This window comes from Panthera uncia, chromosome B4, assembly GCF_023721935.1.
Source record: "Panthera uncia isolate 11264 chromosome B4, Puncia_PCG_1.0, whole genome shotgun sequence".
In the NCBI taxonomy this organism is placed as follows: domain Eukaryota; kingdom Metazoa; phylum Chordata; class Mammalia; order Carnivora; family Felidae; genus Panthera; species Panthera uncia.
In genome coordinates, this window is record NC_064809.1 from 19,128,732 (window position 1) to 19,147,423 (window position 18,692).

The 18,692-nt window shown below is 43.7% G+C and overlaps 1 protein-coding gene across 2 annotated transcripts in view; it reads right to left on the reverse strand.

The window, feature by feature from the left end:
- The window catches only part of NEBL (nebulette), a 358,160-nt gene that overhangs the window by 211,687 nt on the left and 127,781 nt on the right, over nt 1-18,692 (reverse strand). The window lies entirely within an intron of this gene.

Consider the following 18,692-nt stretch of genomic DNA (forward strand, 5'->3'; position numbering starts at 1 on the left):
ATGGAAGGGTTAAATACTTGCTGCAAACAGAAAGGAAGCCTCTGAAACAAGAAAGTCACATCCCGATACGGATGTAAGTCAGCAAAAGCTTTGCACGGAGCAGAGGACACCCAATCAAACATCTCTAGCCTTGGGGCGCCTGGGTGGCTCAGTTGGTTAAGCATCCAACTTTGGCTCAGGTCATGATCTCGTGGTTCCTGAGTTCAAGCCCCGTGTTGGGCTCTCTGCTGTCAGCGGGAGCCTGCTTTGTATCCTCTGTCTCCCTCTCTCTCTCTGCGCCTCCCCTGCTCTCTTACTCTCTCTCAAAAATACACCCATTTAAATAAACATTTAAAAAGAAGTCTCTGGTCTTTCTGGGTGCTCTGCCATTCGAGGGCCTCACAAAGATCTGGAATAAATTTGACGTGCTGAACAGAAATCATGTACAATGAAGGTAGAGAAGGAAGGCAGTGTTCAGATGGCCGTGAATGTCTACACTGAGAGCCAAGGGCAGAGGATGAGGACGGGAAGCACAGGTGCACGGCCAATAAAGCAATCCTCTTATTAACTCCTACAGAGCCCATTTCTCTCCAGAAAGTAGCGGGCAAGATGGCAGAGACACGGAAGGTTGCCAGGAAAGAGCCCCTCTATCTACCATCACACCTGGATATAGGGTCCCACCCCGCCCAAGCCAGCCAGCGGGCACTGCCACATTCCACAGGGAGAATGGGGACTTGTCACAAGAGGAAGACGGGCACGTATGAAGTGGAGTGGGTGCCTGTGTCACACAAACACGGAACTCGCCGGGCTCTTCCAAGTTATCAGGTGGACTTAACTGCAGGGTCTACCAAAGCAAGCGATTTACGCGATGATACGCAACATTATCACAGATCCACCGGGGAGACAGAAACCTGGAAAAACAAGGGGACTATTGGCGAAGCCCAGGGGTCAGGATTCAGGAGATGCCTGACTTTTTGCACTCCTCGCGTGAGCAGATAACTTCCTCGGCAAGCCATTGGTAGGTAAGTCAACACTCTCCTTCAAAACTAAGTCTTTCTGTTTCTTCTTCATAGTCATATGTTTTGTTTCCCGACAGAAAAGACAAACTGGCTCCCTCGCTCGGTTAGACAGCAATGTAATATACCCATTCTCTGAACCCACTCACCAAATATCCAAACGGTCTCTCGATTTTTCCTAACATAACCATTTCTCATAGAGGAATTGATCTAAAAAAAAACAAAACAAAACAAAACAAAAACAAACAAACAAAAAAACAGGCACAAGAGAAAAAGAAAGCCGACTCTTTTCTCGGTAGGTAGGCAAGGTGATTTGTTTGCCTAGGGGGTTTTTCGAACTGTATAGCTCAGGATAAATGCCAACCTCTAAAGAGAGGTAGGTACTTTTTAGATGAAGGGAAATATCTTTAATGTGGGAAAGGGGGGGGGGGTTATGTTGATGAAACATTGTTCTTTCAAATGTTACTTTACAGGCCCCCCCTCCCCAACCGCTAGCTCAGCAGGTTAAGCGTCCGACTTCAGCTCAGGTCATGATCTCACGGTTCTTGAGTCCAAGTCTGGTTCTGTGCTGACAGCTCAGTGCCTGGAGCCTGGTTCAGGTTCTGTGTCCCCCTCTCTCTCTGCCCCTCCCCTGCTCATGACCGATCTCTCTCTCTCTCTCTCTCTCTCTCAAAAATAAACATTAAAAAATTTTTAAACAAAATTAGATAAATGTCACTTTACAATAGTCTTACTAATATGAGTCATAGAAAATTATTCATGGATAATTGTAGCAGAGCTCTGTGTTCCATGCAGGGAAAAAAAAAAAAAAAGTCCTGGAACTGCAGATAAACACCAGAATTTAGTCACCTAGCACTTATCTGCCACCTACTGCGTGAAAGCCTACCACGTTATCCTAAACTGTAGAACATTTTTACCTTGTCAAGGATCTATTCAATGATATTTGAACTTTATGATACAAATGAATGTCTAAAATCATAAAGGCACAGAAAATTAAAGCTTTCAAAGTCAGTTCATCGGATTTGTTTCCCACCTGACTCTGCTGACTGACCTGCCACACAGTCCTGCTGACACCTTCCGGATGGAACTAGCTGGAAGGATAATGCTCGGGCCTGCCTCCTGTGCTGCTCCTGTCCAGTTGCCTCTCTGCCCACTCATGTCTCTGCCCAGCACCTCCCCTGCCGCACGATCATTCCTTTCATGTTGGTTTCCCCAGTATTTTTGCAAAGGGCTCTTGTTACCGTACCGTGCAGGTCATCACATGCACATTTGAACTACTTTCTTCACTAGATTGTTCTCCCAAGACAGAAACTATGACTCTTCCTTCTGTGTTCCTCGTGGAATCTAATACATAGCTCTGAAACCAACTCTACTCGATCGATGATTATTGACTGAGGGATGATGTCATGGGTTTCCTGCATCGACTTGGGGTGTATATATCCTGCTGTGGAGATAAAAGGTTCTCAGGGCCTTTCTGATCCGAATAGCACGAAGGTTGTTGTCTATACAGGTATAATCACATGAGCGATGTAGAAAAATGGTCACATAGCTCTTATCACATGAACTAACCTTTGCTTCAATTACTTTGACATTTCAGATAAAAGGGTTGGGGAAGAAACATGGGAGAGGGAATAAATCTTAGATATCTTAAAAAACATTTTCAGCTTTTGTCTCTACTAGGAATGTTTATAAATAAACCAAAAATAGTCCAAAGAATCAAGAATTCCCAAAAATGTATGCATTCTGATTTTACTCCTGTAGTTACAAAAAACAAAATACACTATAACCTGTAATTTTCTCTTATTCATATGTATATACTTACTCTGTTGCATTAAAGACATTCAAATTTGACCATCAGATTGTTGATTCTTCAAACCATTCTAGCCCCTTTCTAAGGTACACTGATCGATTCACATTCCAAATGGAATTATATATGTTTGGTAATGATGATGCTGTCTGAAAAAGTTTTCCCTTGATAAAATCTCTCTAAAATAAAGGCATCGCTAATGAACAAAAAGATGAAATAAAAAGCTGTTTCAATATTGGAAATTTTTTTACAAGACCATCTGCTGAGTCAAATACCTAAATGTCTTGAAAATTAATTACAGCATCCCTCCTCTTATCTGTATTCCCTTGACCAGGAACCAGAGCAGTGGCATAAGTTTTCAGAAGCCTGTCAGAGCAGCACAGAACTCCAAGGATCCTGCCCTACACACATAGGTCAATCCAGGATGAGAAGTCAGTGAACGTGAACCGACTTCCACACAGAAAAAGAGCCAAGCTTTCCACAGCCATGCAGAAAAGGAGCTCAAAGATGGGGAAAGTCTTGGTAAAATTCTGGGGGGGAAATGCCAGCAGGGCTCATTATTTGACACAGAATTTGATGGAACTAGTTCTCAAAATTAACCTGTGTAAGAATGACTTAGGAACAGATTTCCGGATGCCCTCTTAGTGGATCTGGGGCCAGGCCCATAAATGAGAGTCTTCAACATGCTCGCCAGGTTATCTGAGACACAGGAAACCACACGTTTGAGAAATGCTGACATACAGGAAGCACCTCACACTTCTTTTTCCTCTAAAATCTTTTCAGTTCTATCCTCCCTCGGGACATTTGGGGCATTTCTGAAGAAAAGTTGGAGGATGAGGCAATAAGACATTTAACCAAGCAAAAGCGGGAAGATCAAGACCTTACTCCAAATTCTTAGGTTCTTACCAACATGAGAGCAGCACGTATGCTCTCCACCTTACATACCCACAACCGAGTAAACATGAACGTAACACGTGGAGCGGAGGAAGCTCGAACGCAGCGCGAACCATCCCTGACTCGTAGACACAGACACACACGCACATACGCACACAGCCACACGTTTGTGCACACACACACATGCACACATACACACACCCACACACCTGCATATACACACACATACACCCACACACAAGCATATGCACACGTGCACACACATAAACACAAACGTACAAATACACAAGTACATACACACATCCCTGCACCCCTACAAACATACGCATATGCACATACACACATACGTACACATCTATACACACACATGCACACACACTCGCATATACACACCTACACACATACACACACATACACACATACAATCATATACACACCTACACAAACATAGGCACACATTTACATACATAGACATAGACACAATATCTACACACACGCGTACACATGTACATATACACACACCTACCCACAAATACACAAGCATACACATATGCACATACACATGCACACCTGCACACCACAGACATGCATAGGCACAGGCACACACACATGCCTACTTACACACACCTATACACACATACATATACCTACATAAACATACACACATGCACACACATACACACACATACACACCTACAAAAACATGCACACACACACATATGCATACTTACACACCTACCCACATGTACACATGCACATATACACATGTGAGCACACCTACACATGTGTATACATGCACACACACGTATAATACACACACACACACACAAAGGGGTTAGTTCTCTGACTCTCCCACACAAAACCTAGTACATACATAAAATAGACATCCAACAAGCATTTGTTAAAAGACTAAACAACTTTAGACCCATAACCCACAGGAAATTCATCTAACATGTCAGTAGGGAGATCCCAGGATGACCAAATGGGCCTAGTAAGTGCCACCAAACTGAACTGAAAAGCTCCAGTGTCACTAAGTGCAAAAGAAGTAAAAGAATGTAACGTCAAGTGCGTATCAGCAAATACGTCTTTAAGTCATTATTTTATTTCTTTTTATGTCTACCCACACATATACATATACACTTTTATATATATATATACGTACACATATACACACATACATATGCATAGTTATATATGTACAATTATACTGTTTTATATATAACTGTACATATATAGCTACATATGTGTGCATTAATGCCATCATATACTTTTGTTTTTAATGTTTGCAACCTCTTTCCCCTTTGTTTGGCTCACCATTGATAAGTACCAAGACCCAGTGTATATTCAGCTACTATATATTAGTCCCTATTTTTCTCCCTACACGTATCATCTTAGTCAGACATACGCAAATTCAGACACAGATATGCACACATATGCACGCAGGGAAAGCTTTGGAATTTATATGCTTTTATCTGTATTTCCCATTAAACAAATACCACGTGGACATCCCTACATGGCATCTGGTAGATCTCTATTTCATTCTTTCTAATGGCTGCATGATATCCTAGGGTATGGATTATCACAATTGATTCTGCTATTACCCTGTTGATGGGCTTTCACTACGCTTCCTGGTTTTTGCTCCTTCCAGCGATGCTGTCCTAGAGACCCCTGTTCATATGCCTTCTACGTCGATGGTTTTGTTTCTATGGTAGAGATTCCCAGGAGTAACTACTAGATTAACGAGTATATATATATATTTTTTAAGTCTTAACAGTTGTTGCTAGATAGCTTTTTTTTTTTTTAAGGCAGTAACATTTCACATTTCCCAAACAACTACTCTTTCAATCAAGATAAAATAAAATTGTGCTTCAAAGGCAGGAAATCCACAATCTTCCTGTGACCAGCCTCTAGTCTCTGTTGAACCTTCCTAAAGCTCAGCCAGTCCTCTTCCTCCCCTTGGCCAATCTGGCCACTCCCCCTAAAGCTTGGGACTCCAATGGCCTTCATTCGCCCATGAACTCCCTGCAATTACATGCTAAAGTTGGCATATTTTTGCTTTTGTACCTGATTCAAAGGAGAAGTTCAATGGCTTTCATCAGATTTCCAAAGGGGCCTCTGACCCAAAAAGGGTTAGGAGCCTCTCCTCTGGAGTCTGGAGGATAACGGGAGGGTTGGGTATTGCTGACAACATGATTTAATTCTCTTGATGACAACCAAAAAAAAAAAAAAGTGGATTTTAATAGAGAAGGTTTCGATGCTCATGAAGCCATCAAAAACATTTTTCATTCACATTATTTTAAGAAGAAGCAAGCTCTACAAATCGTTTGCAAAAGGGTGTGGGTGCTAAAAAACAAGAAGGGTGGTGGGGGCGACATGGGTGCTAGGAAACAAAAAACAGAGAGAGCTATTTCCAAAACCAGATAAAAGGTCATTTCTTCTCCAGTATATTGTTTCTCAGAGCAGTTGGTATTTGATCCATGTGAAGGGGAAGTCATACTGGGCTTCCATTCAAAGGAGTAAACATTTCAGTAGAAAAAGAGAAGAGAAAGTGAAATGGCAAACAGAAAAAAAGTAACAGTTTACAGAATTTGGGAGAAGATCTTTTGAGGAGACCTAATAAACCCTCTAAGCCAGGAATTGTGCCTTTACTCACTCCTCTTCCCCCACGGCTGCTGGCTTCTCTCCACACCCCCTCACACCCTGAGGGCCGGCAGTGTCTGGCCAAAGGAGGTATTCAGTAAGCACAGACTGAACCAAGAAGTAATTGAAACAGCTTTATACAAAATGAAACTACAGGGGCGCCTGAGTGGCTCAGTCCGTTAAGTGTCTGACTCTTGATTTTGGCTCAGATCATGATCTCACGGTTCGTGAAACCAAGCCCCATGTCAGGCTCTGTCCGCGCTGACGGTGCGGAGCCTGCTTGGGATTCTCTCTCTCCCCTCTCTCTCCGCCCCTCCTCTGCCTTCCCTCTCTCTCTCTCAAAATGAATAAACAAACTTTAAAAAAAAAAGTAATTACAGGAAATACAGTTAAGTCCTTAAATGCGACTTCTTTGCCAGTAAAGGTTTGAAATCAAGAATAGCATGGTTTTTCTTGATTTGTGGTTAATGGCAAGAAAGGATGAGAAAGGCATCTGTCTACCACTCAAGAGAGTGTCCAATTCTTCATTCTCACGAACTCCTGATTCTCATAAAGTTGTTTACAGTTGTTCCTACTTCATTTCATGCATTATCACCCTTACCATCAAATGCTGTAATATAATCCTGATAATTGTTTAGCATGGTCATCAAATAATAACCACTAAATTAATAAACCTCTGGACTCTAGTTTAAAATCTAAAACAAGGGATGAAGACGAAACAGGTATTTATAGAATTAAGTTAATAAACTACAGATAGAGTAAGTAAAACCCATCAAAATGGGTAAAACCTTTCATTGTGTTTCCTTCCGCTTGTTATGTTGTGGAATGAATGGCCTGTCGTCTGGAATGAGCAATATTTTGCAAAAGATCTCATTACCTCACTTCCAGAAATAATACTACCTCTGTTACACTTTTCCACGATAGCACTTTCTTAAAACATATGGAATGACTGAAAGACACAGGAACCGCAAAGCTAATTTACATGATGGGAACCTAGACTGCAATGATATAGCTGTTTCAGTGTCCGGCAGTGAATTAAATCATACTTGGCCATTGATAACAAAAGAGAAACAACACTTCGTGTTTTCTCAGCCCTTCAGGTTTTCAAAGAGGCTATTTACTGAACGTTGTCTTTCCAAGTTAACTTTATTATGTTATCACGTACGTTTATATATACGCATATATGTATGTATATACATGAATATATATGTCTATTATACTCATATGTATATACATGCAGGGGCGCCTGGGTGGCTCAGTCAGTTAAGCATCTGACTTCAGCTCAGGTCATGATCTCGCAGTTCGTGGGTTCAAGCCCCACATCAGGTTCTGTGCTGACGGCTCAGAGCCTGGAGCCTGCTTCAGATTCTGCGTCTCCCTCTCTCTGCCCCTCCCCCACTTGTGCTCTGTCTCTCCCTCTCAAAAATGAATAAGCATTAAAAAAAATGTAATAAAAATATGTATATACATGTATATGAATACATGCATATTGTATATGTATGTGTCATATGCATGTATACATATACATATATGCAATATACATCTACATTTTATACATATTATATATAACAGTTTATATACACATTAAGTGGTATCCTATAGAGAGTAAAATATTCTAGAATGAAAAGTTTCAGAACCTTGGCAATTATCCAATCCCAAGGAAATCTTGTTAGGTATATGTTTTCTGTGCAATAGGAAAAACATAAGATTTATTTTAGTTTTAATTTTAATGATTTATAAACATTACAGCTATTCTAGAAATAAAGAAGAAAGTGAATAATGGCTCTAAGATTGGTTGTTTAAAAATAGGTTACGATCTTGGGAATGCAAGCTGGTGCAGCCACTCTGGAAAACAGTATGGAGGTTCCTGAAAAAACTAAAAATAGAACTACCCTACGACCCAGCAATTGCACTACTAGGCATTTATCCAAGGGATACAGGAGTGCTGTTTCAAAGGGGCACATGCATCCCAATGTTTGTAGCAGGGCTATCGACAATAGCCAAAGTATGGAAAGAGCCCAAATGTCCATTAATGGATGAATGGATAAAGATGTGGTATATATATACAATGGAGTATTACTCGGCAATCAAAAAGAAGGAAATCTTGCCATTTGCAACTACGTGGATAGAACTGGAGGGTATTATGCTAAGTGAAATTAGTCAGAGAACGACAAAAATCATATGACTTCACTCAAATGAGGACTTTAAGAGACAAAACAGATGAACATAAGGGAAGGGAAACAAAAATAATATAAAAACAGGGAGGGGGCAAAACAGAAGAGACTCATAAATATGGAGAACAAACTGAGGGTTACAGGAGGGGTTGTGGGGGGGGGGTGGGCTAAATGGGTAAGGGGCATTAAGGAATCTACTCCTGAAATCATTGTTGCACTATATGCTAACTAGTTTGGATGTAAATTTTAAAAAAGAAAAAAGAAAAGAAAAAAAGAATAAAATCAAAATGTACTAAAGACCCAAAAATAATCAATTAATTAAAACACACACACAAACTATGCAATCTAAAAATGCATACACATCAATACATATTATTATATATATTTACATATAATACATATATAATAATATGTATATATAGTTAATATAATAACAAAAACCACCATAGTTTAAAGACATTAAGAATGTATTTGCTTAGGGGCGCCTGGGTGGCTCAGTCGGTTAAGCGTCCGACTTTGGCTCAGGTCATGATCTCACAGTCCGTGAGTTCGAGCCCCCCGTTGGGCTCTGTGCTGACAGCTCAGAGCCTAGAGCCTGTTTTGGATTCTGTGTCTCCCTCTCTCTGACCCTCCCCCATTCATGCTCTGTCTCTCTCTGTCTCAAAAATAAATAAACGTTAAAAAAAAATTAAAAAAAAAAAAGAATGTATTTGCTTAAATAAGCTCTATTGCAAATTCGTTTATTAACTTACAGTCCTTTGCTATAGTAAATGAATACTCCTGATTTCTTTGATGGGTACTGTTTCTTATAGACTGTATTTCTTAAACTTACGGTACGAATTAGGTATGGAAGTGCTATCCGTCTGAAGCCTGCCTGGTCTTTTCTTATGTCTCTGAACAGTCCTTGGTCTCCTTCAGGGGCCCCCGTTCTTCTGCACCCGTTGGCACCCCATTAATAGCCACGATTTAATCCTCAGCCCTCTTTTATAATCCCCATGCCCTTCTTCCATCCTTTTCTGTATCACCTACATACCGATAACTCCCAAATCTCTGTCACCACTTCAGAATATTTCCTCCGCATCAGGTTGGTACAAGGAACAATCCAGTGGACGCCTGAAAAACCAAGCAGGGAGCTGGGACCAGCTCTTCCTAACTTATTTCAAATTAAAAAAAAATCGGTTACGATCCTTGGCTTCACTATCCTTTACTTCTTTAGTTTAAGTAAGAGTGTGAAATTTGGTATATTTAGTCGTTTGGTGTCTAAAAACACTATGTGCTTGGGAAGGTAAATCTGTAGCTAAAGATGCTTATTAGATCTTCCTCCATAGCTATTTGCAGATTACAGACTCCCCTGAAGTAAAAACAATTCCACATATATGGAAACGCAGCATGTCAATCAAAAGGAAGCCAGATTTTCCCTACTAGTTAGGATCAAATTTGTGTTAACTTAATTTCTGATTTACCATCATCTTAACTCTTGACTTCACCAAAAATCAAAAGAGAGGCCAGGAAGGGGTAGAGGAAGGGAGAGAAATTCTTCTAATCGTTCTCTTCAGACACTGTAGTGAGAAATACTCCCTTATAAAGTACAATCAAGGGCGCCTGGGTGGCCCAGTCGGTTAAGCGTCCGACTTGGGCTCACGTCATGATCTCACGGTTCGTGGGTTCGAGGCCCACGTCGGGCTCTTTGTTGTCAGCTCAGAGCCTGCTTTGGAGCCTGTGTCTCCCTCTTTCTCAGCCCCTCCCCTGCTTACTCTCTATCTCGGTCTCAAAAAATAAATAAAAGTAAACTTAAAAAAATTGTTTTCAACATATTACTAAGAAAAAAACAGTATTAATCAGTTGAGGATTAAGAAATATTCAATCTCATGAGCTTACTAACTTAATGAAATGGCTTTAGGTTGAGCTTCTCTGTGCTGAGCAGCACTATCTTTCACCTTTGAGCAATTCCTGGAGTCCACCGAATTGACTCAAGGCTGCAGACCTCAGCAAAACAAATTGCTTCTAGAAAGGACAGGGGGTGGGGAGCACCTGGGAGGCTCAGTCGGTTGAGGGTCCAACTTTTGATTTCCGCTCAAGTGATGATCCCTGGGGTCATGGGATCGAACCCCATGTCAGGCTCCGTGCTGAACATAGAGTCTGCTTATGATTCCCTCTCTCTCTCTCTCTCTCTCTCTCTCTGCCCCTCTCCCCACTCACTTTCTCTCCCTCTCTCCCCCGACTCTCTCTCAAAAAATAAAAATAAAAAAAACAAAAAAATAAAGGACAAAGGGGTAGTGAAAAGCCAATAACCCTGTAGCGAGAAAACACCGACTTTTAACGTCCAAAAGCTATGACCTAATCAAAGCCACTCAAGAAAACAATTTAAAGCAAAGCATAAAGGAAATGAGCTAAAATAACTAAGGCACTTCTTAAAAGTATATTAATACTTCTAGTTACTTCCACATAGAAAACCTGAGCAACTGAACTAAAGATGACACTAATTGCTATCAATGGATGGATATTATGACTGCTGTTACTTTTGTCTTCTCTTGTCCTCTGTTATTTTTAAACATGTTTAGTGCAAAATTGGACACATCTTCCGAAGCAAAACTGATTTTCCCATCAACTTTCTCAGACCTCTGACCTTCAGCCAATATCTGAGACTAGTCTGGGGAATGTGCTTTTAAAGGAATAGTCACACGACATGGAAGGTCTGACGATTATTATTTTGGCAGACAAAAAAGAATGGCGATTCCTTCTCTTTAAGGTCTTTTCATCTTTGCTAACCTGAGATGTTACTGCAGAACACTTTTGTACTACAGTCAAGATCATTACAACTGGAGGGAATTTTTAAAAATCATCCAGTACAAGCCATTATTTTATGTCCTGAAAAGGCCAAAGGTCAGTGGTACCCAAAGTCACACTTAGTGGCAGAGGCGGGACTCAAACCCAGATCTGTCTTTTTTTTTTTTTTAAGTTTATTTATTTTGAGAGAGAGAGCAGGGAAGGGACAGAGAAAGGGAGAGAGAGAATCCCAAGCAGGCTCCACTGTCAGTGCAGAGCCCGAGGTGGGGCCTGAACCCACAAACCGTGAGCTCATGACCTGAGCCAAGATCAAGAGTCAGACACTTAACCGACTGAGCCACCGAGAAGCCCCCTTGAAACCAGATCTCTCAGTCTAGGGCTATATTTTATCACAAAAGCCAAAGGTTAGCATTTTACGTACAATGTACTCAGATACAAAATAAAGGTCGATTTCCTACAGCTGCTCTGCTATTCCTCCCGAGTCCCCATCACATTCAAATGGGAGGAACTAACTTTAGTCCCAGCCATTAAACCAAATCCACTCAATGATGTAAACGGCTTAGGTATATTCAGACTTCCTCTTGCTTCCTGTCTCCACTCTCAATATGCCGTCGCAGCGGGTGTGAGCTGGGAGGGCTTCAGTGACTTCAGAGTGAAGGCAGAGGGAAGTCCTGAATCCACGTTCACAACTCCCCATTCTCCCCTCTAACTCCTTTGGCCACAGTGGCATCTCCTCGACCTCTTGGTCATTAGCGTCCACTGAGGACTGTGGCTGGTGACATCAATGGTGTATTCTTCCCTTGGCTCGGAAAAAGCTTGGTGGCATTGCCTGCCGAATCTGGCTCTCCTCACGGGGGTCCTACTACCGGTCCCTGCCTGCGTAAGCCACCCCTGGCTCCAGGGGCACGTTGTCCCTGCAGTGGGAGCTCCCTCCCCAGCAAGCACCCTCGGCCTTCCCCTGTGAGGTGCGCTGAGACTTCCATCGCCTTCCACGCCACTCCAGATGCTGGAAGACAAAACCCAGGTTCTCCCCGTGCCCACCATGCCGGGGAGGCTCACTGTTCAGGTGGGAAGAAGCGTACGTCTTGTAGGGTGGTCTTCTCTGCTTGTTGCCCCCCTGCCACCTACTCACCATGCCTCCCCATCTTCCCTCTGGGACACTTCGGCCAGGACAGAGAGGGAGGTCCCGTTTCAGACTCTGATTTTTCTGCCTTTTCCCACAATCTACCAGGGCCAAAAGAGGGACGGACAGTCCTCTTCACATGGGAGCGTATTTTATCCTTCTCAAAATGGGGTTCGCTCCTCGCCTTTCTCTGGACCCATCAAAGCGAGGTGGTGTGGCAGAACACGATTCATACAAGAGAACGGTGAAAAACACGTTGATTTGATATTGCTAAAATATTCACTTCATCATAGCTGTTATAGTCATGACCCCAGAGCCACAAAATTGATAGGCTATGTATTCAAATGCCTAATTAAAGGACCAGGAATCGGATTCTGGCCGGCAGAATCACAACAAATAGCGCGTAGCCCGGCCACACAAAGTACAGCACTCACATCCGCCACCGTGAGCTGCAGGAGTGATCGAAAGGAAGACAGGACGAGCCAGGAGGGCACCAAAGACCCACGATGCCAGGACTCCGAGACCAGATGGAAAGAATATGGGTCATTTCCGGAGGGGGAGGGGGAGAAGACCAGGCCCCTGTGATGAAAAGCTCTAAAACCCCATCATGACACAGCAAATCAAAACATCCTGGGTCATTTTGCTGTCTGTCACTACTGACATTTTTGTCCCTTACATCATTTTATCCAGAAGCAAAATACGAAAACAATCTGCCTTAAGGGAAATTACCAGGGTTAGAGTTAACATCTGCACAGCACGCTAGGTTCCCTGGAAGAAACGTGCCGCATTAATATTTCTCCTTTGAAGTTCTTACCCACATTCATCCCTTCCTATACGTGAAACATAATCTCTCATCATTCTTGCTGCCTCGAAACCCTGCAAGGGAACGTGCTGAAGCTTCTCCCTGTGAACTTTCACCTTTACATCCAGGAGAAGGTGCTTGTCGCGGGAAGGAGGCAGCATCGCCATGGGATCAGGATACAGCATCAATGGTGAAAAATCAGAAGATGGGAACTAGAAAGCTGCCAAAATTAGGTTCAGAGAAGAGGCACGCATGAAAGGTGTCTCGTCCAAGATCAGCGGAATACAAGAAGTACCAACAAAAACTATCTGGGGGGACAGTCCTGGTGTTCGGAAATCTGAGGTTGTCGGACGAGATAAGGGACGGATGGGAAGAGGACCCGGCGAAGAGCAGAGGAGAGTCGGCTAAGTTCAGGAAATGGAAACAAAAAAGGAAAACCGATACGCATTTTGAAATGGGGTCTATGGCCAGGCAGGATGCAGCAGACCAGACGGAGACCCCATTACACATTTGTCTGCAGAAAGGTACTCAGGCCTCCCACTCCCTGCAAATGTTTTAAAACATAATTGGAATACGCACGGACCTCCCTGCAGGCCTTGTCCCGGTTGCCATTTTACCCACTTTGATTAGTTTTTTATTACCATCCTGTCCCCGACTAAACCACAGATCCCCTGAGGGTGAGAACTTTATCTGGGCTTTGCTCACCACAGTGTCCCCAACGTGGCCTTTGAATGGTGCCCGGTGGCCAATGAAATTCAGGTCAGATTTATGGCGGGGTGGGGGGGGGGGCCCTCGGGAGGGGATTTGAAGCCTTCAGAAGATGCTATCCAACTACCTCCCCAATCGTCTTTCAAAAGCCACGGGGGTTCCCACGTCAGAGATTCGTGGCTTTGAAGGAAGTCAGTCTCCGGCGACACTCGATCAGCGTCACCCGAGAGGGGTCTGCGTTAGGTAGTTACTTAACACCTGACTGGACGCTTAGACAGCAGACAACTGAGAGAAAAGCCCTCCGGAAATGCAACCACAGAATGGGGAGGTCCAGAAGTTGCCAAGGGCAAGCTGGAGAAAGAGAAAGTGTGCCACAGGACCACCTCCTCGAGCGTCCAGAGGTTTATAGCAAGCACGTGTCTTCCTCTCCCCCACAAAGACGCTAAACTATTATGTCCCCTATTAAGAAAAAGATACATTCCCTTCTCACCCTTCCTGCTCCCATCTACTGTATTCCCTCCGAGCCATGCGCTTTATGCCTCCGCAGAGACGCGCAAGATTAAAAAAGAATCAGCTCAGATTACAAAATGAAGACTCAAGGGTTCCAGAATGATTTGTATTCTCCCCATAATCATTTTCAATCGTTCATCTTACCCGCGCTCGTAAATTACACACACTCCATTTAAGAACACAGTGAGCCCAAAATCTCTATTATTTTCGGCATGATTGCAAACAGCTAAGCCAATCACATAAACAACCAAGTGGGTGCGACTAACGTTCCACTTGGAGCGGTGCTTCTCAGACCTCTGCCCCACAGAGGGCCAGGGTTTCCTGAGACAGTCACCCGGCCCTGGGAGTGGGCAGAGGCAGAGACGGAATGGGGGTTTGGTCCTCCTTCTACCGGAGCTTCCCCTGCCCATGCCACTGAGCGACCCTTTCCACAGATTTTAGAAGTCCGCAGACCCCCGGGCCGGGCACTCAGAACATCCGTGCCCTTTCTTCCAGAAAGAGTATGCTACACAGCCTGAAAAAAGGACACGTTTGCTACAACATACTTTGAAAATAATTCGTCAAGAAAATGTTTCTCCTAAGGGGCTTCTCACATCACTTTATTTTTTTTTTTAAGTTTATTTATTTATTTTGAGAGAGACAGAGACAGTGTGAGCAGGGGAGGGGCAGAGAGAGCAGGAGACAGAGAATCCCATGCAGGCTCCACACTGTCAGCACAAGCCCAGTGCCGGGCTCGAACTCACAAAATTGTGAGATCATGACCTGAGCCGAAACCAAGAGTCGGACTCTTAACCGACTGAGCCAGGCAGGCCCCCCTCGTGTCACTTAAGTTTTTAAACTTTAGGGATTTTGCAACTTACAAAGGGTTTGTGTTCCAGTTGAGTTTACAAGGCAGGGCTTTTCAACACCGGCTCACTTTCCTACAGGGCAAGGATATTATGCCCATCCCGAGCATGTTACTAATGCTAATAACTAATAGTTATTACTATTAGTAACGTTACTAATACCACTGCAAGTAGAGTTTGACTTTTTCTCCTTGTAGAAGGGGCCACCAGGGGCGTCGAACCACTATGTACCCTCTTTCTTTGAAGCCATCCATCCTGTGATCTGTGATGAAAAAGGAGTTAAGTGACAGTGGAAGTCCTTCCCCCTCTCCCTCCCCACCAACTCAACTGCCTGTTTCCAGGGCAGTCCCTGTCCCCCTGTCCACCACAGCCAGTGTCTGCCCGTCCGAGGCTCCAGTGGCATGCCAGCTGGAGAAAGCCTGGAAAGCAGTGCCACCACCAGCTCTGAAAAGCTAACTCACGGTTTGCTTGTTTATTCTCCAATATTTCTCATCATTTTATTATGACAATCTGGCACCTAATACAGATCCCCCCAAAAAAGCTTGAGAGGGTTTGACACTCAGGGGAGGGAAAAAAAAGATGTTGGAAGTGTCTACAACCCTCTCAGAAACTAAGAACCAAAAAGATGAAGGAAGAAAAGGGAGAAGATCACAATGTGTCTCTATAAATAACTGTTCAGGTTCAACCAAAATTTCCTTTTTGTTTTTCTTCCATTTTGGCCCATTTGGTAAGCTAATGAGCTGAAACAAAAGAACTCGTTATGTTTTTTGGTTTTTTTTTTTTGAATGTTTATTTATTTTTGAGACAGAGAGAGACAGAGCATGAGCGGGGAAGGGGCAGAGAGTGAGGGAGACACAGAATCCGAAGCAGGCTCCAGGCTCTGAGCTGTCAGCACAGAGCCCGATGCGGGGTTCAAACTCATGGACCATGAGATAATGACCTGAGCCAAAGTTGGATGCTTAACCGACAGCCACCCAGGCACCCCCAAAAGAACTAGTTTTAACCAAACAATTCTAAAAGAGGATTTCAAACTTGAGATTTGGCACAGGCTTAACTCATTTAGTATCACAAATGACTATAAACAAGTAAATAAAATACTAAAAGTCAATTTTCCACCCAAACAGTTGAGCTGTTCAGAATTCTTGATGTCCAAACACTAAGGTAATGCTGTGCCGCAGAAGCAAACTATTTAAAATGCTAAAATTAAATCAACTGCCATTCATGAATGTTACCATTTGGGAAGATCCCTTTCTACGCCTTTGCCAAAGCAGAAATGCTCTTACAGAAGTATTTTCATCTGTCACCCAGAAAAATACCGCTGCTAATAAAGAAGAGGAGGAGGATTTCTTCCTTTGCGTGACTTTTGCACATAGCAAAAGCACCTTTGCATAAGCTGAACTACCACCTTGTACTGCAACCATTTGCTCGCGGATCTCCTTTTCTGAGCGCCCTCTGAGCCAAAGGACCAGAACACTGGTTAAGAGGGCGGATAACGGGGGCTCACAAAATGTAGGCCTATTCCAAGTTCAACTGCTTACCAAGTTTGCAAGGACAAGTTATCTGACTCTTTAAAGGTTGAGTGCTTCATCTAAATAGGGATAGTAATCATAAATACCTGCTCCGTGGGGCTGTTTGAGACCAAATGGAACAACGCGTGTAAAATTCTGTGCCCAGAATATAGCAAGGCTGACAATGAGGAGGAGGCTTTCACATCCCCAATGCCCCGCACAGTTCATTGCAATAGTGCAGAGTCAGTACGTGTTTCTTGAACCGAGTTGAATTTCCCCACACGGTCGGCCCGATGAAGTCCTACATTTCTTTCCAGCGATGACACTGGAACAAAATCTTAAAGAAAATCAGACGCCTTCACCCGCCCACTGTTTTGAGACCCCACGGTGCTTTGTGCCTTCCTCTATCAGCCCCGTGCCACCACCCTATCGGCACCTTCTGAAGCTTGCAGGTTGCTCCGTGACAGAGAATAAAACCAGCCTTTCGTAAAACAGTGAGCTCCTTTTCTTTGCATTTCCAGAACTGGGCACGTGGCAGGAAAACAGTAAATGCTTGTTCCTGGGCCTGGCTCAGGCACCTATCGCCACTAACTGAACCCACAGGGAGCGGTGTGCCTTCCAAGGAAGCAGACAGGTGTTCATATCCGATCCTTTCTCAACCTTCAAGGGTCCACTCCAATCCCACCTCTGGCGGGAACCAGAGACCAATCCCACCGGCACTCATCCCTCCCTTTTGGAATCCTTACTGTAAATTAAAGATAGCCATTCTGGTGGGGTTGGTGTCGGGGGAGGGGGGGGGGTGCTGGTTTATTAGTCCTGTTTCCTCACATACCCTGTGAGCTCTGTGAAGGGAAGATTAACTAATTATGAATTCTTTTGCACAGAACAAGGACATGTAATAGGCAGGAAACAAATATTTGATTGCTTGATTTAGTTCTGTTTTCCAATGTGCTCGAAGTACTCCTCCAGAATTATCTAATTAATCCTAACTTGATGAGAAGAAAGGCATATTGGATCTGCACAGACCACAGCCAAGTCCTGGCACCCTCCACAGTGTGAACGAGCAGGGGTGTTCTTGCCGGCTCGGCGACACTGCCTCTCTTTGGCCAGCACTCAATTTTTTGAACTAATGGCTTAGCACACAAGAATTAGCATTTTACAGAACCAAAAACTAACTGCCAACCAAGTCTTCATGGTGCTGCTAACCGACAGCAAACTCTACTTTGAGTTCTATCTCCCCCAACTAAACGGACTGAGAAGTGGTCCCAAGACCCACAGAAAGAGGGTGGAGGGAACCACAATCGCCCCCGTGGTCCCATAAACCTGCACAGAGATAATGAGATCCGCTACCACCGAGAGCCGACCGCTGTCATTTAGAATGGCCACAACTAAGCATTTTCAAAGCGTATCAGCCAGGTACCTCTTTCCTTTGCAAATTCTGCACTTCTCCCTTTTTTTTTTTTCATTTCGAGGATTTTCGGGGACCATCATAAAAACAGTAAGCCTTCACGGTCACATAATCTGTTAACTTTCAAAATGCTTTCGCACTTCACGACCTGTTGGATACCTGCAGCCACCCAAGACGGGTAGACGAGATAAGACAGACGGATAGCGGGTCTCACTTTACATAAGCACAGAGAATCAGAGCGGCTGGCCCAATGTCCCAACCAATGAACCACAGCAGGGAGGGGCCAGACTCAGCCTTCGCCTCCCTCGGCTCCTTGGTGTTGTCTTACTACATGGTTGACCAAAGGGCTGCAATGTAGCTGTTCCCCATCTTCCCACAGTGTGGCAGGCAAGACAACTTCTCTGAAAGAGAGCACCCTGTGTTCCCTAAGAGATGGGGTGTCCCTGCGGAAAGTGCCGAATTTAAATCCCCAGTCTTAACCAGCGTGCTTC